A 23459-nucleotide genomic window follows, 5' to 3' on the forward strand; every position below is an offset into this window, starting at 1 on the left:
AGAGGAGGAGATACAGGGACCAACCTTGAGGGACACACAGGTGCGGCCAGGGACTGCCGAGGGCAGCAGAGGGGCTTCGAGATTTTCACTCAGCTGGAAAGAGGGACAATCCACACTGTACCCAGGAACCTAGAAGAGGCATGAGGCTGGTGCAGAGGGCTCTGCAGGGACACGGGAGGTCAGCCCGGAGGGTGCCAGGTAGCACTAGGTGTGAAAAACCACGAGTGTCAGGGGAGGTGTCTGATGATCAGAGCAGAGACAGAGGAGCGTGGTGATCTGATGGCCAGTCACCCTGCTCTCTGCCCAGCAGAACATCGTGGGGTCTCCTGATCATAGAGCAGCAGCAACAACAGGTTCACAGCAGCATCTTCATCCCCCAGTTCACAGGTGAACCGCTCAGGTGAGATGAGCGGGGGCTGGGACTGGCCCGGCCCAGCATCGGGAGCCTGTTGTTAGTGTCTCTTTCCAGTCCCACGTTTGGTGGCATCGTGAAAATGGTTGCAGCGGGAGGATCTATACAGCCGAGTCTGGCGAGCACTGCTCATCAGGGTCTGGGTGTTTTTGATTCCGTCTCCCGGGGCCCAGCCACCAAGCCAGGCGTTAAACACTTACCAGCACAGCTCTGGGTACTGGGGAGTCCCTGCAGGGTTTTATGCTGAGGTCTACGCCAGTCAGATTAGCAGTGACCACGCACACGGTGCCTTTGCGGACATGTGTGATGCCTTCTTCCCTGGGGAGGAGCCTGGAGACCGGGAGCGGGGATGGGGCCTTGGACCTTGGTCGGCCTGTTCTGAAACCACTCTCCTTTGGACTCCCAGGCCTTGGACGCTCCTCACCCAGAGCAAACTTGCTTCCTTCCTGCCTTCTGCTTCATCGCCTGAGTAGACTTGGCACCAGCCACACAGAACTTCTTTCAGCTCCTTAAATAGGACCCATTTCTCCTCTCTTCCAAGGTTGGCTCACGCTTATGCCTCCCGTGGTACAGAGGAGTCCCCCGAGCACACCCCTGGAGGTGGCCCTTGGTTCATCAAGTAGTGGCTGAGGGCAGGCGCTGGGGTGCCACCCGGTCCTGTGCACGCATGTGTCGGCAACTCCGTGGCCTGCTAGCAGGCTCTCTGTGGCCTAGAGAGCATCTGAGTGGCTCTCAGAGGCTGCTGAGACAAAAGCTGCTTAGTCCCGACTGGTGAGAGCGGCAGCACTGTTCAATGCTTTGGAGCTACAGAATAGCCCACAGCAACCTTGTAAAACCAGTAGCACTCCCATTGTAGAGAGGAGGAAACTGAGGGCCCCGTTGGTGAACTCACATCCCGAGGTTCCATAGAGCCCAGGCCTTGAGTCTGAGCCCCAGGACCATAAATCCCAAGCCGGCTCTGAGGGCCTCAGTGGTTGATACAAAGTGAACTCAGACACCAAGAGTGGAGCAGGCCCCTCTGGGAGAAAGGGGTGCCAGGCCTCTGTGCCGCAGGCCCACTTGACTCCAGAAACTTGTCCGCACACCCCGTCACTACTGTCTCTCCAGGACTGGCTTCTCAAAAATGGACATTAACCGTGGCCATGAATACAATGCTGCCTTTGTTGCTCTTTTGGAAAAAGAAAGAGCTGGCTTCTTAGAGCTGTTGTACTTTATTTTTCTGTAAAGAGGAAATTAATTTTAGTCTTTCTTTTTGGTTTAAAATGTTGTTCTTTGCTTTTCCGCCCTACAATTTAAAAGGAAACATTTGTCTGTTGAGAAAAGAAATGATAATTATAGACTAAAAATTGTTTCTATTCTGATTTGAAAAAGTGACAAAATTTTTTTTTTTTCCATTGCACAGATGGGGCCCTGCTGACAGAGGGTGTTTAACAATGAGGCCCCGGGCTAGTTGGGGGCTCGGAATGGCACTGGAGGTGTCTTTGGGTGTCTTGAGTGTCACGGGGGCAAAGTGCTGTTTCCAAGGCTGGTCTTCATTTCCAGAACTGGTTAGTGGCTCACTGCATGAGATTGGGACACACCGGGCCCTCCTGAGGTTCACCTGCGGGAGACAGAGGGGGCCTCTGAGTGTCATGGCCCGTGTCAAGTGAGCTGTTTGGAAGACGAGGCCAGGGGCTCCCTTGTGTGGCCCCTGAGTTCAGAGAGTCACCTGGCTTTATTTCCTTAGCTGACAGTTTTGCCTTTCAGCCTCACAAAATTACAATTGCTCCAAGTCCTTCGATCAATAAAGCAGGAAACTGATTAGACTGTGAAATTAAACTAATAATGCCATGCTATTAACCCTCAATCAATGGGGAATGAGCTTGAAGTGAAGGCTATTTCCTAAACCGTATTACCCCTGGATACATGTATTTACTTTCTGGAAGAAATCCTAGGGGCGCGCATCCCCAGACCATCCTTTTCTGCAAAAGTAGTGTGATTTGCAGTGCTGTCGTTGACCACTGAGAAAGGGCTGTCTGCAAGTGTGGTGTGGTAACCAGAATATTCAGGGAGAGCTGAGTCTGCAGGCTGGCTGAGGCAGGGCAGGTACTTGAGCCTTGGAGTGACTGAGTGGACCTCAAAGTGTCTGATGTGGACGTGATTCCCATGGGCCTCTAACCCGTGCCTGCCTGTTGTCTCTAAGAACTTTTCTTTGGAGTTAATACCTAGTGTCTTAGTTTGTTTTGTGCTGATATAACAAAACACCACAGACTGGTTGTTTGGTAAACAATAGAAATTTAATTCTTAAGATTCCAGAGACTGAAAAGTCAAATGCCGAGGTGCTGGCACTTGCCATATCATCCCATGGCAGAAGGCACCGGAGCAAAAAGCATGCAAGAGAGAGGGGAGGGAGCGAAACCCATCTTTTTCCAGGAGCTCGCTCACTCAGTGACCTCCTTGTCTCACGATGACATTAATCCATTTGAGAGGGTGGAGCCCTTGTAACCTCAACACCTTCCAATACATCCCCTCCTCCCACCACTGTTGGGAGATAAATACCTAACATATGGATTTTGGATCCCCTGTGGCTGGATCAGGGACCCAAGTACATAGAACTAGGGTGGAGAGCTCCTTTTAGTCTCAAATGGCTTTAGGGTTCATGCTACCACTGTGGACACCACCATGTGGTTTTGCAGAATCCCTGTATGTTTGACCCATGAGAAAGGGGTCAGTCTGCTCATTTTCCTCCCCTTCTCGTCCCTCCAATGTTATCGCCCCCAAGCATAGGCTCAGGATGAGCACACTTGAGAGTAAGGGCAGATGTTGGAGCTGTTTTCTTGTATATCTTGACCATCGTCAGGGCCCAGTTTCAGGAACAGTGTAGTTCTAATCTAGAGACACACAGTGTCTAGCTTGGACTAGCACCACCTGGGAGCCTGATTCTGGGGTCATGGAGTCTGGGCCAGGCCTCCCATTCCTAAACTGACCTCTGGGCCTGTCCATCAGGACAGCCTCCTGAGGCCACCTGGGTAGCCAGCATTTGCAGACTGGGCTCTGGTCACAGTATAAGGAAGGCTCATTTGTCACATCCCAGGCACTGCATCTCAGGTGTGTCCAAGTCCTGAGAGGCCACTGCCTGTCTCTTACCCAAGTGGTGAGCATGGGTTAAGCTGGACCTCAAATAACTCTCAGGACCAGTTCACCGCAGAGCATAGACCTGGCCCTTTTCCGTGTGCTCCTGACTGCGTAACCCCAACCCTGCAGAGCACTGAGGGCTGTGGCTGTTTCCCCGTTTAAGGGATGAACAAATCAAGGCTGGGTGATCAAGGACCTCAGGTGGTCACACAGCTAAGAGGCTGAACCAGCTCCGGAACCCTGGTGCAGAGCTCTTTGGCCGCCAGGGCTCTCTCCAGGGAGTTGTTCAGGAATTAGCATAGGCTTGTCCTCCTCTGCCTTTGCCACTGAGACGAGGAACTAGCATGCCCTGCCGTGGACCCTCCCCAGGCTCTGCCTCCCACCCAGCCTGTCAGTTCCATCGCAGTGGAATGTTGCCAAAGATCAGACCCCCTCTCTAAAAGTGGTGATGGTATTTAATAACTAATTACTCTAATGATCCTGCAGAAATGCTGGAGACCTGTTTTAGGAGAGATGTCAATTAGAGCCATCTGCACGGTGAATAAAGGAGCCCTACCCCAGCTGTACTGTTGAAACATGTTAGCGTTTTCCTACCAGCGGCCATATGGTACTTAACGAAAGTGAATTGTTCACACTGCACAGCCCGCGCCTCCTGATGAATACTAGCATTTTGTTTTGGAAAATAGTTCCTCCATCGTGTGGAATATTTTTCAATGCAGTAAGCAGCAAGTTGGAAGCCAGTGAGCCCTAGAATACAAAAAGATTCCCATCACCTTAAGAAGCCCTTCCCTCGGCCCCGCCCAGCCCTGCCCTGCCCGCTCAGCTGCCCACCTGGGCCCAGTTCTTAGCATCTGTTTCTGAATCTGCTCTGGGAGCCAGGGCCACCTCTGCTTTTCTGGCAGGAAGTTAGAAGTCAGAGGTCTGAAGCTATGCAGACAGGGCACTGAGCTCTGTCTGGAAAGGCACAGGCATCGGCAAAAGTCCCCCAAGAGTTTAGTACAAAGTGTTTCACTGGGTGTGTGGCTTCTAAGAAGGGGGGATTTTCTATCTGGGGTCTGTTCATTTGAACAAGTGTAATGTACAGATTGCCACCAGGATGCTCAGTGAGGTGCAGAAAGAGCTGGGACTGTCTCAGGACCCGGTAGAAGCCTGGCTGAAAGCCTTTCTGCTCCTTGTTACCAGTACAGACAAACCTCCTATAAGTTGTGACCCAATGCCATGGACACATGGGAGCCAGACCTCTGGGGCCAAAGCCCAGCCACTGGGGGCTCTCTGAACTAAAAACGTGTGTGTTGGGCTTTTTGCCTTGGATATTGCACAAGCAGACAAACTCAGGCCTGTCTTATCCTGAGGCTCAACACTGCCGTCCCTCATCAGGACAAAAGCCAGCCATGGTGTTCTTCCAGATGGTGCCAGGCAAGGGACCCTTCAACACTGGGGCTCTATGGCTCTAGTGAGCTGAAGGCCCTGCCATCAAAGCCACCAGGAAAGAGCTGCTTTATTGCAGCCTGCTCTGGGACCAATAAGATTTCACTAGCCAGCAATAACTGTTCCGGAACTTTCCCTAGAACTGAGGACACTCATTAAAGCTTAATAGAAAGGAAATAGAAAGGACTGCAGTTGGCTATAGGGACGATCTGGTACAAGTCCTGACACCCGAGACATTCTTCACAAAGCTGAGGTCCCATAAATCTCACTTATTTCCAATTTGGCAGCAACTGATCCCAAGTTACAATAATGATCCTAAGTTCAGCCGAACACGTCCTTAAAGGAAATCCTTCTGGGGAAAAAAATAGCAGAAATGAGCTCACGGGCGTCCCTCATCCCCGGGCTGTGCTGTTCACCTTCACTTTTCTGCAGGGGCATTTCCCCATGTCCCATAACAGACGTGGACCTGACAGAACCAAGTCATGGTGACTCCCTGGTAGCACCCCAAAAAGGGACCTCAGCAAGGTGACAAAACAGGCCAGAAGCCGTTCCATTTGGTAAGCCGGGTACTTAGCTGAAGGGTTAACCTTTCCTTTGGAGTAGGGTGGAGTCGACCAGGGCCAGTGTGGCATGTGCCTCCTGGTCTGAACAGGAGTGCTGTGCTCAGACACTGAATTTGATCAATTGCATTATAAAATTTAAAAACAAATTTAAAACCCTATTAGCTCCCTGTAATGGCCTCCGCCTGCAGAACCCAGAGAGCAGCGGCTCCCTGGCAGGCAGGCAGGCAGAGTAACTCGGGTTGCGGTGTGCTTGGCTCACAGCGGAACGGAGACTGGGGAGCCTGCGCAGCATGTGGCGGGCCCACACACCCTCTGTGTCACAAGCTGCTTCCTGCGCCCCGGGCGAGACCCAGGCCATTGCCAGCGGGTGTTGGAGGGATCACATCACCAGGGTTAGCCTCGGTCTCGTTCCAATGTTCAAATCTCCATTTCATTTTCTTTCAAGGCTGAATGAGACTCTCCTTTCAAGAATGAGCCACAGTAGTGACGAGACCATAGGATCATCTTAATTTGGAACTGAGGCCTGGGGGCAGGGAAGCCCAACAAGTCTAGAGGTTCTGTGGGTGGCCCCGAGAAGCAGAAGGAGGCGTGTGCCCAGTGTCAGCCATCCCACCCCTGCTCAGGGAGGAGGCTCTGGGCTGGGAGGCTGTTTGCGTAGGCCTTTGCAAATGGAGGAGCCCTGGGAGGGAAAGAGGAGCGTTGGCCTGGTTCCAGGTGCCAACTGCAGAGAGCTGAACTTTTGCTGAGAAGGGAGACAGCCCTGCAGCTGTGTGTGCACGTGGGCAGAGGCGGGACCCAGCTGGCAGTGAGAAGGTCCCGGGAGCAAGGGAGGGCCCCTCTCTGTGTCTGCAGCTCAGAGACCCCTGAGCCCAGGAAGCGAGGTGCTACATGGCAGGTCTTCTGGCAGCTCAGGAGGTTTTCTGCCAACCAGCGGCCAGTCCTTCCCAGGCACAGAGTGGTTTGGAGATACTTGGGCAGAAGACAAACACCCGCCGCAGGCATGGCTGTCCAAAGGCGGCAGAGAAACCGTGTGTGTACGTGAGTGTGTGTAGGGTGAGTGTGTAAGAGGGCACATGGGTGTGGGTGCGGTGGCACACACATGTGTACAATGCTGTCCCTTCTGCTGTGGCTGCCCACTGGCCATTCCAGTGTCCGTGGGGTGATGTGGACCCTTGGATCCAGGGGTATCCATCTTCCAGAGAGCTCCTTTCAAGAGAGTAGGAAAATGAAAACTCACTTAAAAAGGGGGCTGGGGTTCCCCCCACTTTGGGGAGCCAGTCAGCAGGTTCTGGGCCAGGGTACTAAGGAGACTTGAAGCTCCCCGCCCAGCAGGACACGTGGCCTTTGGTGTCAGAGAATATGTGAGCTTCTCCCAGGAGTTAGGCAGCAGGCCAGGGAGTCCCGAGCATGGGCACAGCTTCTGTGTCCCTCTTGGGTACCTGTGCCCTGGCCAGCAGGTAGTAGCCAGAGAGACCTGGGTGCTCCCTGTGGGGAGGTGCGTTTGGGCCTGGCTGGGTAAAGGCAAAGGAGACAACGTGTGTGATAGTCTGAGGACTCCCCTGTCTCGAGAGGCCAGCTGTATAGATAAGAATTGAGGGCATTTACAGAAATGGAAAGAACAGAATCTCCTTTTGATCACCCGCTGTCCACACTCATGGGCAGTCAGGATACTAACTACAAACCAACTCTGCTTTCAACCTTTGTGAACCTAGTTTAGGCTATTTTATATAAATAAGACTGCTTTTAGGAGAAAAAAAAAACAATTTTCCTAATTAACTTTATTTTAAATACATGAGATTTTCCTAGGGCATTAAAGAAAAGAGAAATCTGTGTGTACACAAGGCAGCATTTTCAAAGGTCTTTTTGGGTGTATAATACTGCTCCTGCTATTTTAATTAAAATTTGAACAAACTGAGAAAGCACCCGTCACTGAAAGACCTCAGTTTTTGGAATGCCACCAGGATAGCCATAAGACCCTTCCACTTCCCCACTGGACAGCACCTAATTCTTCCGTTTTAGCGCACTTCTCCCCCCAGTACGGTACACAGGACAACATGGAATGGGACTTGGCCACCATCCAGACCTCAGGTCAAACCCAGGTGTGAGGCTTTCTGAACCTGGGATGTCACTGGCCACACTGTGCTAGTAGGACTTCTCTGTCGGGTCCACATCATCAGCATCCCCTGTGGATTCAACAAAGCCGTGTACCCACAACATCTAGCCCAATGCCTGATACTTGATAGGCATTCGGGAAATCATTGTTCTTATTCCTAGTGTCTTTCTTGACACACCATGTCTCCCCAGTCTTCTGTCGAAATCTTGTGCGTGCTTTTTAAATGGCCAGCTGGAAACCCCATCTCCAAGACACCTTGTTTATCAGCCTCAGCCAGAGCACGGGTTTCTTTGAGGCATCCCAAGATGCTAACTTGTGTTCCAGCCTGGATGTTGTTCTCCCTTCTATTCTGCTCAGAATCTCCCCTGCTGCACAGAACCTCTTACCTTTAGGAACCACTTCTTTACCCCCTTTTTTTTTCCAGGGCATTTCCCAGCCCCAGGCGTGGCCCAGAAAGAGAGTTTGAGCCCAACTTGTAGAGTAAATGTGTTTTGAGTTACTGAGTGGAGCTGAGGTCACCTCATCTGCTTTGGGATCCAGGGCTTCAAGCCTTCCCTTGCCAGGCTACTGTGGGTGGCTAATCAGTTGCAGAAGTAGAAATTAAAAAGTGTCTTTTGTGGCTAACTTGGAGATGAAGGCATCTTGGATTTCACAGCTTTGAACCGCCAACAGGTTTCTTCAGCCCTTCAGCCCTTGGGAACTGCAGCGCCATCAGCCAGCTATAAGAGAGGCTATGGAAATGCAGTCTGGCACAAAGGAACCTTCTGGAAACAGTCTGTATCTTTCTTAATCGGGGTGGTGGGTACATATGTTTGTTAGAACTCATCAACTGTGCTCCAGATCTGAACAGTCACCTTATACAGATTATACCTCCATAAAATTAATTATTTAAAAAGAGAAAGAAAAAAAAGTGCAGTCTAAGCAGATAAACTGGGCACCGGGGCCTGTTCTGGTCTTCCTGTGGTCTTGCCTCTTTAGTGGGAGAAGGGGCACTAAGAAGTGTGGCTAAAGCCAGGAAAGGACAGGACAGCCCCTGTAATCCCTTCGGTCCTGAGCTGGGCCTGGTGCATAAGGTACCTCCCAGTCTTCCCCTGAGACCCCGCCCTGGCCTGCCGCTTAAGACGTCAGAGTCAAGCCTCGAGGGGTTGAAGTGGGGTCTCCTCCCACCAGAGGGGCTGAGCTTTAAATCAGTGTGAAACTCAAAGCCACTCTGAGATTGGTGCACCCATCCGAGAAGCCAATAGGGAGAAAGAGCCGGTTTTCCATCAATATAGGAATGGATGGATAAACGCACGTGGCACAGAGACACCTCGGAATATCATCCCGCCTCAGCAGGGAAGGATAAATATTCATGGATAAACATCATAACAGAAATGACCCGTGTGACCTTAGGCTAAAGTGACATAAGCAGGAAAAATGTTGTCTGATCTCACTGACATGGGGCACGTGGAAAAATCAAATTCATGGAGATGGGAGCAGAGTGGTGGTGGCCAGGGCCTGGGGAGGGAGGGAGGGACAGTCTACTAAGCGAGGACATTCAGCTCCAGAAGATGCAAAGTCTCCAGAAATGGGTAACGGTGATGGTTGCCCGGTATTGAGAACTGTGCCCGGGATTGAGTGCCCCTGACATGAACGTTTAAAATGGCTAGGATGGTGACATTCCCCATATATATATTCCACCCCAGTGAAGATCCACGTCTTGAGCCTGCCTTCCGGCCCCCTATAAAATTTGGCATCATGTGCCCTGTCGGGCCAAGGATTTAGTGTCTGATCCTTAAGACAAAGGTTTAGAAAAGAGGCTGTCTCTGAGTGCCGATCCCTTTCTTGGAATCCGAGTGACGCCCCTTTCAGTGACAAGTGTCCTTCCTGAATGCCCAGGGTCCTTTTGTCGAGACAAAGGCACAGTCACTCCACTGGTTAATGTGATTTCCTCTTGTTGGCTCTCAGGCAGCGGCTGGCCTCCACCTGACGACCGAGGGGTGAATCTTGCTTTATCGCTCCGGCAACTCCCAGCATCATAATTGGGGTGACCCTGTCCTCGAGACCCAAGGGGCTCAGAGCTGCAGAAATTAGAGCACATTCTATGGATGGCAGCCTGGCTGTCAGGGTGGGTTGGCTCTTGGCCTGTAATTCAGAGTGACACACGGGCACTTGTCACAGCAGGGAGCCGGGTACCCGTGCTGTCAGAGCCATGCTGGGCCCCGTTGAGCACAGGGTGGAGGGGTTAAAAGAGGCTGCTCTGCCACCTTCACGTGGGGCCCATGTTTGTTGTGTTCTTTGAATGAACGACCTTGCCCCTCACCGGGGGTAGCGCTTTGCACAGAGGAAGGCAGGCCTTGGGGGCAGCAGGCTGAAGGGGGCTGGGTGGCCTTTGTGTTGGCAAAACAAAACCTGATTTTTGAGTCCCAATATCACTCCATCAAGGTTTATGGCATTCAGGCCTTTAGGAGAACAAAGAGGACCTGTCTAAAATGCCTGCGCCCGTGTTCTGGAAAGGACTGCACACTGTTTACCCCAAGGCTGGTGTCAATCAATACATGCCACACACACGGTACGGAAAGACAGTGACGTTCTCAGACAAATCTCTTGCTTCTCCTCTTACCTAATGAAATTGTGAAAAAGAGCGCGCGCGCACACACACACACACACACCACACCACCCCACACACCACCCTTCTCCCTGCTCTGGGGAAAGCACGGCTGAGCTACACCAGGCTGGTTCCTTCTGTCTCTGTTCTCCACAGAGGCTTGTTCGGACGGTGCTCCTGTCCCACACCAGTCCACCTCTGGTGTCACCTTCCTGCGATCTGGCCTCAGAATCTCTGCTTTTGTCTTTGTTCTGAGCTTCCTCTTAGAGCTGTAGGTGGCTCTCAGGTTCAGCTGGTGACTGCTGCTGCCACCACTCCCATGAGCAAACGCTGCAGCCTCCTGGAGGCTCTGGCCTTCAAGGAGGGGTCTGCTCTCCCGACGTGCCTTCCCCATGGTACCGCCACACAATCATGCCACTATGGAGAAGGAAAAGGCATTTACAGGCCTTTGGGAAGGACAAGGGACTTCTTTTTTGTTTTCCTTGAAAAGCTGGGGGTTGAACCCAGAGCCTGGCACACCCTAGGCAAACACTCCACCACTGAGCCCCAGCTCTTTATTTTATTCTGGGATGGGTCTTGCCAAAGTTCCCAGGCGGCTCTTGAATTTTGGATCCCCCTGCCTCCACCTCCCAAGTGGCTGGGGTTTCAGGCAGGAGCCAGTGTCATTCCTTGATGGGGTTTGTGCTGTAAGTTCCTGCAGTGGGCAGAACCGGGCACTGGACCACAGAACAGGACAACCTGTTCTGTGGAACACAGTCAGACGTCTCCAGCAGACCCAGAGCAGGCGTCCCGTTGAGCCACTCGCAGCCAGCAGCATGGCAGCTGCATTAGCCTCAGAATACAGAAACACAGCCATATGATACACCAGGAGTCAGCTGTGGGCCAAATTTGGAGCACAGAACTGTGGGGCTGAAGGAAGCAGGAGGTCTCGGCTGAGCATTTGGGAAGGGTTGCTTCATAGGCTCTTGGCTGAGGTCTGGGGCATTTGGAGTTTGGCTGCTTGCAAGAAGCTACAATTCTGATACCCTCTGGGCATGTGACACTGGGGCCAACAGAGGCTAGAGAGGAGAAATGACACCTCCAAATTCACACCACCAGTCGTGACAGAACAAGGCTAAAACCCAGGTTTCTTCCAACACCTGGCCCAGGAGTCTTTCCCCCACCCCCTTTTTTTTGGGGGGGGGCACCAGGGATTGAACTTGGGGTCACTCAAACACTGAGCCACACCCCCAGCCCTATTTTCTATTTTATTTAGAGACAGGGTCTCACTGAGTTGCTTAGCACCTTGCCGTTGCTGAGACTGGCTTTGAACTCGCGATCCTCCTGCTTCCAGCATCCTGAGCCCCTGGGATTACAGGCGTGTGCCACCATGCCCGGCCCAGGAGTCTTTTGGCCGTCCTGAAACAGAATGGTGGAGTGGGGAAGGAAGCACGGCCCCGCGGACTCTGCATTGCTAACCACCTCTCAAGAGCTGCTGCTGCGGCAGCTGCTGGGCCTGGAACCCCACTTTGAGAAAGATGCAAGCCGTCAGCTTCACCTGCAAGGAGGCCCAGTGACCTTGGTGCAAAGTTGGATTCCTGATTCCACTTGGTCCACTGCTGTTCTGTGTATCTTTACCTAGATATCTAAAAGCAGTTGACCTAGACCCTCAGCAAGGAAATTATCTGTCACCCTTTGTCAACTCCTTGCTATCCAGATCCCAGGTGCTCTCTGGCATGCAGGAGGCTGGAGCACAACTGAAATGTGTATTTCAGATACTAAGAGGGTGTGTTCATGGCTGTGAGGAGGGTGAACATGAGGAATGATCTTTGGTTGTGAAGGGGGACATTGTGTTACTTGTCTGGGCTGCAGCCAGGCTACCTCTAGTATAGAGTTGGTCCTCAGAATTTGTGACAAGGGGACAATTTGTATCATTTCTCTCTTTCAAAATAAGAGGCCCTCGGTGGCAAGATTATCTGGGCACTGCCTTTTCCACCTTGCTCACCGATCTAGAGTCAAATCTCCCAAAGTTTCAGAGCCCAGATTGAGAAAAGAGCAGATAATACCTCTGAAAGATTGACAGCATAAGTAGGGAACCCCACATGCATACACCCCAAATCCTCTTCTATCTTCACCATTTCTCAGACTTTAATTCAGAATTGTTCTTTTAATTTATTTTTTTTAAAAAAAGCGCAAATTGACTGTAAGATTGATGATCTGGGTTATAAATTCTGCAAATTTCTGACCTGGCAGGGGTAAGGAGAAGGGCTGGGAAGGATAATAACAGTAAGAAACTCTTGCTAGAAGCTTGTCCTGGCCCATTTTCTGATGCTTTAACAAAATACCAGAGACTAGGTAATTGATAAAGAAATGAGGTTTATTTTGGCTCATGATTCTGGAGGTAGGAAAAGTCCAAGAGGATGGCACTGGTGTTTTCTCAGCTTCTGGTGAGGGCGTCTGTGTCACTGCATGGTAGATAAGCAGAAGAGACAAAATACAGGGCTCAGACTTGCTTTATAACAGCCTGTTCCCGAGGTAAGGAGTCTGGTCCCACAGGGAAGGAAGGCACAACCTTAAAGGCTCCACCTCCCAACGCTGCCACAGTCGCAGTCAGATTCCAACATGAGACTCAGAGGGAAAAAACCATATTCAGATCCGAGTGAAGCTGATCAGAGGTGACACCTGCTAAACTCTAAGTCGCTTACACACTTAGAAAGCACAGCAGCCCGAGGCCCAGGAGTATCGGGACCCTGACTCCTTCGGTCCTGGGGACCAAGCTGTTGGACAGCCCGGGTGTCTCTGTGACGTCACATTCTATTCAGCATTTTGCGAATTTTGCTTCAGAGTATTTTGTCTTTTAAATGGCTGAAATATTTTTGTTCTGTTTAAGATTGGACATTGAGAGATATAATATCTTTATCTCAAAAACTTCTCTGTACATGAGAAAAACGAGGCCTTTATGGATGATCCTAGCCATGACACCGCACTGTCCTCAACTGCCTCTTCCTGAATCCTTCCCGGGTGCGTTGCCTCTCGTTTTCCTCTTCTTCCAGCGTCTTCATGGTCGTATTCTGCACAGTTCGAGCCTCGCCTTACTTTTTCCTTACTTTGACTGATTCTCCACTCAACCCCAATGATTCCAAAACCTCGTGTGTCCAACTCCCAGCTTCCCATGAAACGTTTGTCCTGACGTCCTCCTGCCTCGACTTCCCTATACCCAAAAACAAATCTTCCATTTTCTTCTGGAACCTACATCCTTTTCTGCATTCCCTACTTCCGCGGGTGGTCACACCAGCCCCCCAGCCCTATCTTCTCATTTCCGGCTCTTTCTGTTCTCTTCTGCCACAGAGCAGACCGTTCAGGAAAGTTTTCTGAGTTCCTATCAGATCCCAGGGATCTGGATCTGTTTGGATCCCTCATTTTGTCCAGGGGGACAGAACACACTGACTTGTCTGAACTGGTCATGTCCTTGCCCTATTGGTGGGTCAGAACCCCCCAGCCATATCGCATGGGTCCACATGGGGGAGATCCTATCATCAAATGAAAGGGTGATGGATATCAGACAGGCCACCGATTTCACAACTGGATTCTGTTGGCTCTTTCTCACCCTTTTCTTCTGTCAGTAATTGACCATGTGCTTGGCAAAGTATCCAATCAGGTGCTCGACAGCATTTGGTGTGTTAATGATGAGGAGTGAACCAATGGGGGGGAGAGGGGCGGGGAGCCAATGGTTGAAAGATGGAAATCTTTCCACCCAGCTTCAGGGAAGGCAAGATGGGGGAACCAGGCCCCAGATCTCAGGGGACTCACACCCCTGCTCAGCAGAAGCCGATGACTGTCTGTGGTCCAATGTCCCCTTGAGGATGGTCCAGCCCTCAAGGGCAGTGTTTGGCCAAGCGCACCTGTGCAGCCCCTCCCAGCCCCTGGCACAAAGTTGAGTGCCAGGCAGGCCTGGCTGGTGGGCTGCGTGTGAGTCAGACAGCAGCTCTGTTCATCCCCTTTTTAGCCAGACAGTAGGAGCTGGTCAGTAACAGTTAATACTTCTGGGTGACTGAGGTCGCAGCTCTCCTGGGTTCCTGGTTTCAGGAATAGCACACCCACCCTTCTTACTCAAGCCATTTACAATTGAAGACACATCAGACTTGTAAAAAATTAAAGCCACAACCAAACACACACACACACACACACACACACACACCAAAGGAAAAAGGTCCAAGCCAAAGGACTGGTGCCTTCTTTTCGTGCAAAAGGATTTGTGGATTTTGGCCCCCCATCCAGAGCCTGGAAACATCTTCCAGAAGCTCCTGTTTCTGGCGGTGACCACGGTGGTCGGCTGCTGGAACTGACTCGCAAACTGAAGAATTCATCCTGGGAGGGGCTGGGGCACAGACTGCCTGGTATGATATTGTCCTACACCGTGGTCTTGGGAGGCAGCAGTAAGGCGTCCAAGGGCTCAGGCAGGGAACCAGGGCAGTGTTTTCTTTTCCATCCCTGTCATCTCTTGTCTAAAACAGCCTCTCAGAGTTTGGCAATCATCTTTCTTCCTTGGTTGTTCCTTTCCTCATCCTTGCTTTAATTGCTTCTTTCTCTATGCATGTGTTTATTAAGGAACAAAAATGAGCTGGGCATTTAGAGGACTTATTTCAATCCCATTAGACCCGCCCGACTGGAAGATTGGATGCCCGGGGCGGCTTCTGCGGATGAGAGGGCGCAGTCCATGCAGGGATTAGCCCGTTGGCTGTCCCCAGGTCTGACGGGAGGCCCTCCTCCTGGGTCTCTGGCTCTCTCTGCTGGACTCTTGTTCATTTTCCGTGGAGCCTGTGAGTTCTGATGGAGGCGGCCTGCACTCAGGGTTGGGCTATTCAGGGAATTGCTGAGTCTCCTGCTTTCTGGACCTGACCTTTTCTGCAAAGCACGTGCTGTTCTTAGGGCTTGTCAGCATTTGGAAGGAGGCAGTCCCCTGGGAATCAGTGTCCCTCTTGATTCTCTCCCCAGGAAGGAGGCAGGGAAAAACCCCATCCTGTGGTGACAATTTCCCTCCTGAATCCTCACCTCGCCAAGATATAAGTTGTTAGGACCTGAGGAGTTGAACCTGGAAGATGGACTCAGAACAGCTGCCTGAGCTTTGCACCTTGGAGGAACCATGTCTAGTTACCACTCAGACAGTGCTCTCTTGGATGAATCTAGGCTCAGACAGTGCTCTCTTGGATGGATCTAGGCTCAGACAGTGCTCTCTTGGATGGATCTAGGCTCAGACAGTGCTCTCTTGGATGGATCTAAGCTCAGACAATACCCTCTTGGATGGATCTAGGCTCAGACAGTACCCTCTTAGATGGATCTAGGCTCAGACAGTGCTCTCTTGGATGGATCTAGGCTCAGATAATACTCTCTTGGATGGACCTAGGGTCAGACAGTACCCTGTTGGATGGATCTAGGGTCATTGTGACCTGGGGCAAGTCACTTTCAACTCTTGGTCTGTATTTCCTCATCTAAAAAATTAAGATTGCCTAAATCAGGGTAGGCTAACTCTGGAGCAAAGAATCCCAAATTGTAATGGCTTCATCCAAAATAGGAGCTTCTGTCTTTCTCAGTTTACAGTTTGGGGTGGCCCAATGGGAAAGAGCTGGGCTCCCTCCGAGAGCCCAACAGGGACCAAGGCTCTTTCCGTGGTGTCGTCCTTGAGGCAGGCAGGGAAAAGACAGGGTGAAGAGGACACCCCTGCTCTAACCAGGCAGGCTTGGAAGGATCCAAGTCGCGTGTGCACCCATTCTGTGCACACTGACAAGAACATGGCCCCTGGTGGAACCAAAGGACTCCATCAAGTTGTCCAGCTATGGTCCCCAAGGAAGAGGAGGACACGGACACGGGAGCTCCAGTCTTCTCTGCCTCAGAGATGAGATGCAGGGCCCCTCCCTGGGCAGCGTGCTAGGTGCAGTCACCCTCCAAGCCCCACGCCCTGCCCCCGGGAGGCTCAGACACGGCCATTTTTCTTCTCTTTCCCCCACTTGAGGTTTATGCAAATAACAGGCCAAGGCAAGAAATTAAATGTATGTCCCTCACCTCTGAAGTTCCTTATTTCCGTGTTCCTCATAGTGTAACATTTCATTAGACCTTCCAGATGGGGAAAGAACAAGCAGATTAAAAGTCAGATAGTGCCTAGAAGCCTGCTTCATTGGTTTCGGGGACGGCTGGAGCTTCAAAGCTATTTGGTATTTCCACTGCCGAAAGGCTCCTCGGGAGCAGTTGTGTTTTAATAAATGGCTGCTTGAGTAATTTTCCTCGAAGGAATTGCATTGCGGATATGTGCGCTCCTGGGTGGGGGGCAGTCCCTCCTGGCGCTCCTGGTGCTGATACGTTGCAGATTGGATGCTTGGGGCCGCAGGAGCCTGTCGAGTCTGCCCACCCTGTGCTGGTGGGGTGGGCTCGGCTCTGGGCCCCTCTAGACTCTCCGGGACTCTGTGGAGGTGCTGGACAGGGAGAGTGGGAGCCTGGCCACACCACATGTGGGTCTTGACCACGTTCAGAAGGAGCTGATTTGCCCAACCAGCCCCACCTAACCCTCCCTGAGAGCCACCGGCAAAAGGAACCACTTGAAAACCCAGGGAGAATTCATTCTGAACTATTGCTGCCCCCACCACAAGTGGGCAGCCTGGTGGGCATGGCAGGTAGCAGGGCAACAGAAGGCCAGTCCAGCATTCTCCCCCTGTGTGAGTGAAGCTGGGCTCGGGAACTACGCTGCGGTGGGTCTCGGTGTTCATTCACTCACTCGGTCTGTGCTGAGCTCCCCAAGAGGTCAAGGACTGTCTGAGCTGAGACACAGCAGAGAGCAGAAGCAGCAGAGATGGTGGTGGCAGGCGAGAGCGGGACTCGAGAGCCACGTGGCCCAGACCCAAATTCTGTCTCTACCACTTTCTAGCTGGGTGACTTTGGGCAAGTTGCTTGACCTTTCTGTGCCTCAGTTTCACCATCTGGAAAATAGAGATCGTCACCATAAGAGCTGCCTCCTAGAGTCATCATGCAGATTAAATGAATGTCAGGGTTCATAGGATGGCCCAGCACCATGGCAAGAAAAGGGAGGGTGTCTTCTCTGATCACAGCGGAATCCACCAGGCGCCTTCTTTAAGGCCAGGAAGTCCTGGCACAGCACAGTGGGGAGGCCTGGCATGCTGCTCCTGGGCATGGGTCACTTCCTGTGTGACCAGAGAAAAGAATCCAGGCTGGTCCCCTCCTGTGACAGGAGGAACACTGAGCTCCTTTTATCCTAGCCCAGAAGGACCTCCAATGGTACCAGGCTGGCATCTGACACCAGAGTCCCCCCAGCCCCAGGCAGGGGACATGGCTTTATCTGGTCTCCCCTCCTCCCTCCCACCCGAGGTCAGATCTCTGCAGCACTCTTTGTGGAACCCCAGACAGTGGGATCAGTCCTGCTGTGGGCCCGCCACGGGGCCCGCCCTCTGTAAATGGACAGCTTGTGCCTGCAGACTGGGCTGGGCTGAGCCAGAACAGATGGTCATCTCCCCCGCTCTCCCAGGGGCTGCTGGGGCCGAGACCTGGCCTATTCACCGCTCTCATTCGGAGGCCCTGACCTGTCCTCCCAGTCCTCCAGAGGGCTCCCTCCCCTGTTCCCTGGGGAGAACCCTGGGGCTGAACTCTGTGTAGCCAGGACCGCACAAGTGTCTGTGGGAAGTGGATGTGACTGACGGCTGTGAGTAGGACTTCCACCCAGGAAACCGTGGGGTTGGCTAGTGCTGTGTTTTCCGAGCTTGGTATGTGATCAGGCACACAGGAGCCTGCAGGATGAGGGCTGGAAGGGATGGGGGCCTGGGGACACCAGGAAGGCTTCTTGGAGGAGGATCCACTCACTTACAGCAGAAGGTCAAATGCCATGTTCTTGTTGCCCAAGAGTCTCGGATGAGGCCTTAAAGAAGCTGCCAGCCTGTGGGGTTGAAGATAAAAATGACATAATGACATAATGTCAAGAGAGTGTGCCGATTGCTGAGCTGGCGGGTACCACAGAGTTCAGAGGAGGGTTCGGCCCAGCTCAGGGATCCTGAAAGACACACACAAACACACACACACACACACACACACACACACACACACACACCTCCCTCTTCTCCCCTAAACCATTTCTCCTTCTGGGCACCTGATAGGGTCTCTCTTCCCTATATGTTCAAAGTTAGGTGTCGCCACGGGACACACTTTCACCAGTGACATGAGGGCAGAAGGGATGGGCACCCATTCCAAGGGAAATCCTTAGGAATCAGTGTGTGAGCCCCTAAGCCTAGTTTCCCTTTCCACAGTGGCCAGCAGTGCCCGGGGGTGACCACGCCGGCAGCTGGGGTCTTGAAGAGAGAATGCCCAGGAGCAGGACTGCCTTTGACCAGCTGTGCACAAACAGCAAGAACGAAAGCAATGTCATTGCCGAAGCCACTGAGACCCAGGGGCTAGTTCATCAAGGTAGCACCACCCACCCGTCTAGGCTGAGGCAACCATGATGGGGTCAAGTGTCCAAAATAGAAAACTGGCCCTGCTGGAATCTCTGAGCCATTGGCCCTTGTTTGTTGGGGCCCCCAGCCCCAGGAATGGAGATCTAGGCTCTGGCTCACCTCCGCTCTGGCGCTCACTGGCTGGGTTGTCCCTGCGGTGGAAGGGGTAGCTGATGACTGCCCAGCCTGCCTCCCGGGCTGCCCTGAGGGTCCCGCAGGTGGGGAGAGGGAAGTCTCCCAAAACCCAGAAACTGGGGAGCAGCCTGCTTCCCTCAGCTTCCCTGTCTTGGGCCCTGGGGGTCATGGCAAAGGTCCCCCTTGTTCAGAGCCAGGTGGAGGCAGGACAGTCCGGGAAGGGAGGACCCAAGGAAACGGTGCTGATTCCTGCTGGTGTGCCTGGGGCCCGCGGTCCCAGGCTGCTCGTCAGGGGTGGAAGTGGCAGCCTGGAAGCAAAGTATCCCTGCTTGGTTAATCTAAAAATAAACAGAAAGGCAACAAAAATCTATGTTTCAATTACTGCACACAAGCTGTTCAAACAGCCAGCTCTGCACTGGAGATGTGAACTTGTCAACAGAGGCTGCCTCGTTTGCATGCTTGGGTGGTGACAAAGCACGCAGCCTCGCAACAGGCTGCCCTCTGGTCTGGGCTGCCTTTTTTTTTTTTTTTTAATTAAATTAAAAACACGGACATGGAATCAAGACAATGAAAATGTGAAGCAAGTACATCAAGATAGACACAAAGACAAAGAAGCCCCTGTGGTCTCGAGACAGCCTGGCACTGGGTACTGAGGTCAGCAAGAGTGTGGGCAAAACAAGAGGCTCATGGCCAAGACAGGGGACAAAAGTCTGTCTCCCAAGTGGCCCAAAGCACTCTTCCCCTGGGACTCACTGCTCCTCCTAGAGGAAGCCCCTACAAGCAGTGTGGGTCTTTGGTTCCCAAAGCCAAAATGACAGTTTGGGAGGGGTGGGGACGCTTCCTCTGTGGAAGGGAGATGTCTCTGCACGCTGCATGCCTGGCCCCAGAGCTGGGACTTCCCTCCCTCTGCATTTCCTCTCACTAAACACAATCTCCTCTCTAAAATTAATGCAGCCTCAGGAAGCTGCACAGCCTTAGGGCTCCAGAGCCACCCTGACCCTCCCTGCCTACTCCAGCCACACTGGCTGCTCCCTCCCCAGCAGCTCCATGTTCCTCGTACCCTATATTGATCCCTGTGCACTGTCCTCCTGAGCAGCTGGGTCCCCGAAGGCAGGAACCAGCCGTGCCCTGTTCGTACTTGCCCCTCAGTGTCTAGCACTGAGCTGGGTCACGATGGGGAAGGACGTAGTCATTGCACTTGCTGTGATTTAGCAAACGTGAATTAACTCAAGGGCATGCCTAAGGATTTGCGTGGGTGGGAAAGGCGGGTGTGAATTCCCCACGCAAGGAGGTAGGGTCTCAGAAGAGGAAGTCAGAAGTTGTGATTTCCCAGGCAGAGATTTGGATCAGCAAGAAGCCCCCCCAGGTCTCACCAGAGAGCAGACGAAAGCTGGATGCTAGCACTTAATGCGGGCGATGGTTCCACAAATCCTGCGTGCTGAAGTGGCTGTCGGTTCCGCATTTGCTCTGGACAGGGATTTTAATGTCCCCAGCCCTGCGAGCAATTCTGCAGCCATCAGCCCAGACGCTAGTTACTTGGTGAAATAAAAGAGCGGTCGAGTCTCTCCCAAGGAAGATAATATCCTGTCACAGGCAGTATGATCTGCCGGCCATGTGACGGCCGTTCCCTAATGTTTCCAAATAGACTTTTGAATAGACTCTTGTCTAGAAGAAAGCAAATTGCAAGAGCATTTTGGCAGCCAAATAGAGAGCACGCATCAGTCTTTCTTCTTTGCAGCTCTTGCTGCTGGGTCTGGCTCCAGGCACCGGGTAGGATTCATTCATCAGCTTGGGTCACTGACGAACACCATTTCCTGTGAAGCGGGAGCTCGTTGAATTAGTCAATTCTGCAAGATTCAGAATAATCAGGCATGTCTGCGAGGCAGCCCCGAGCCACTGGGAGGCCCACTTGGAGGAGGGAAGTAACTGCAAAATTCAGCTCCAAAGACTTTGATCCAGGGTTTGCAGGACTGTCGGGACACAGGGCTCCAATTTCAGGGTCTCCATCCTCCATGGAGCCACAAGAACAAGGAATCGGAAGGAGCCAACCATGGTTATTCATAATGATAACTCTGGCTAATTCTCATCTAAATGATCAAACCCTACCCGGCGTAACTCCCTCATCGATCCTGTTGTTTACAAGTCCCTAATTTATACACGCCTCCCCTCTTCCCTCAGTTTATGCTGATATTATGTTGCCAACTGTCATTTCCAATATCTTTTTTATTTTTCATTATCACCATTATAATGATTTACACCAGGAGCAATAGCACAAATGCCTAGTCAATTAGTCCCGTGAGAAAAGTCTCTGAATCGTGTGCTTTTTTGAAAAAAAAAAAAAAATCACTACATCGAAACCCACAGCCAGAAAGTCTCAAAGCAAAGGTGCTCATGGGAAGGAGGGATCTGGGAGCCTTGTTCTTTTAATATTGCTCATCTCAAACAGGTATCGGATACCACCTTTGTGAAGCAGGGAGATTGCTTTTTGTGAGAGAAATTGGGCCCAGAAAAGGAATCGGTGACATCTTTCCTGCAACCTATCATCAGAAAAGCATTTTGAACATTTGTCATTTTAGGTCATGTATTAAGCCCTGTAATTATAGAATATGAGTTTTCCAAAAAAATACCCTGACCCCCAGGGCCATCCAACATATTGGAATGCCTGATTCTGGGTGGACCCCCGACCGCATCTCAGACTGTGTTCAAACGACAACCTGTTAAAAATGCAGATTCTGACTTGAGGGTGCTGGGGTGAGGCCTGAGATCTGCATTGATAACAAGCACCCAGGTAGTAGGAACTGCTGGCCCACCCACCACAAATTGAGGACGCAGGACTAGATCATTGTCCCCGTCCCTGAGCTTCCTTTTGTCCCTCCTCCTTACTTACAAAATTCCATGTTTCCCTGCCTACACCATTGGGATGCTGTCAAACAAACGTGTGGTGGCTTCGAAAGACACCCATGTGGATGAGCACTTCCCGTGGGCGCTCGCCTCTGAGCACGTGGAGAAGCGCATATGGCAAATGCCCAGTGGTTATCTTGGTCCTGTCTTGGGGTAGATCCCCAGAAGTTGATTCTTTTACGTAACTGAAACTTTGTAGCCTTTTTCTATCCCTCCCTATTTAAGTGTTCTTACTGTAAAAGGGAAAAAAAAAAAAAAAAAAAGAAGGCAGAGGGAATTTTTGAATGTGACAGGTATGTTGGTGGCCTGGATAGCGATGGGTAGATGGTTTTGAGCATGCACATTGATCTCTGAACACATCAAGTTGTGTACATTAAGTATCTACTGCTCTTTGTGTGCCAATCAAACCTCAATAAAGCAGCTAAAATAAATAAATTAATAAGAACCGTGTGGAGGAGAAGAGCTATGGCCCCCTAAGGCCAGACAGCTGTCATAAATCACCACTGCTGGACGTGTGACACAGGGGCTCCCTTCGCACTCCCTGGGGGCCAGTCTATTGAGTGAGATCTCGGTTTGCTGGGTTATTTCCCTCCAAGTCCAAGGACAGACTCAGGCCGGGCAACTCTGCAGTTAGCTGGCATTGGAGAAAGAAAGCTCCCTGTCTTTTTCAAGCAATGAAGATGACACCCTAAAGCCTCTGTTACAAAACCTTGGGTCACCTCCCTTGGGTCCCGGGGTGGAAGCAGAGGTCAGAGGGATGGCTCGGGTTCCTCACTGCATCTGTGACATCCCTGGCTCCCCTCTTCTCCCAGCCTGGGGAAGGCTGCTTGGCTGGTTCCACACCCTGGAGCCTGTAGCAGGTCTTGACGGAAACTTCTGGCTACTAAGCCAAGGGCTGGGCTGAGCCACTCCAGCCTGGCACCCAGATTGGACAGTTTCCCACTGGCCTTGATGGTGGGGTGGTCCTGATGATGATGACGGGGGAGAGTCACACAAGGTCCCTTGTGGCTGGACAGGGTGATATGGAGGCAGAGGGCCCTTTCAGAGCAGCGCTCTGCCCCCCTAAGGCCAGACAGGTGTCATAAATCACCACTGCTGGACGAGTGACACAGGGGCTCCCTCCCCACTCCCTGGGGACCAGTCCACTGAGTGAGATCTCAGTTTGCTGGGTTATTTCCCTTGATATGTTAAGGAAGGGAACTAAAGATAGCCACCCCACAGGTTACTCACCCCAGCAGAGGGACAGGTGAGCTGGCACTAGCCTGTGGTACCCCAGAGCTTCCTTGGCTTCTGCTGCCACCAAAGAATTTAAACATGGGGCCTAGCCAAAGCAGGCACCTGTGTGTGACCCACACATTTCACATCCACTTGGAGGCCTCCCCCTGCCTGGAGAATAGCTCACTCGTTCTTAAGGCAGTGTGTAGGGCCAGGACTCCCAGGCAGGTATATCAGAATTCAGGAGTGGCTCCTGTCAGGGCTGTGCGAGTGCAGGTGGGCCCCAAGGACAAGCCTTTCCTAAATCTTGACACCATACTCCTCACTCACTTCAGCCTCATCCCGCCATGCCACGCGCTCTGTGCCGCAAAGGGCTAGTCCCCTTGGTCTGGCCAGCCCTGTGCTCTGTCTGCTGCAGTGGAGGAAGCAGAGGGAGAGAGCTGACCCTGACATTAGGAGCAGAGTCCAGTCTTACATGGGAAGTGGAATATGCCAGTCCATCGCTGAGACTGGCTTCTGGCGC

At 52.0% G+C, this 23459-nt stretch overlaps 1 protein-coding gene and 1 long non-coding RNA gene across 9 annotated transcripts in view; one reads left to right on the forward strand and one right to left on the reverse strand.

Annotated features, from left to right (window-relative positions):
- The window catches only part of Klhl29 (kelch like family member 29), a 282109-nt gene that overhangs the window by 123123 nt on the left and 135527 nt on the right, over window positions 1-23459 (forward strand). For 2 of the 8 annotated variants that reach the window (XM_026391432.2, XM_077791874.1), the window contains exon 2: window positions 18500-18656. The exons of the other annotated variants lie outside the window; for them this stretch is intronic. The gene's annotated coding sequence lies outside the window, so the exon portion shown is untranslated. The remainder of the gene's footprint in view (window positions 1-18499; window positions 18657-23459) is intronic. 8 annotated transcript variants of the gene reach the window in all.
- LOC113184913 (uncharacterized) lies at window positions 12556-20392 on the reverse strand. The gene is made up of 3 exons (XR_003301078.2): window positions 20194-20392; window positions 18064-18132; window positions 12556-17164 (listed from the first exon to the last, which is right to left on the reverse strand). It is a non-coding gene; the product is annotated as an uncharacterized LOC113184913 (long non-coding RNA).

Source organism: Urocitellus parryii, chromosome 12 (assembly GCF_045843805.1).
Source record: "Urocitellus parryii isolate mUroPar1 chromosome 12, mUroPar1.hap1, whole genome shotgun sequence".
In the NCBI taxonomy this organism is placed as follows: Eukaryota; Metazoa; Chordata; class Mammalia; order Rodentia; family Sciuridae; genus Urocitellus; species Urocitellus parryii.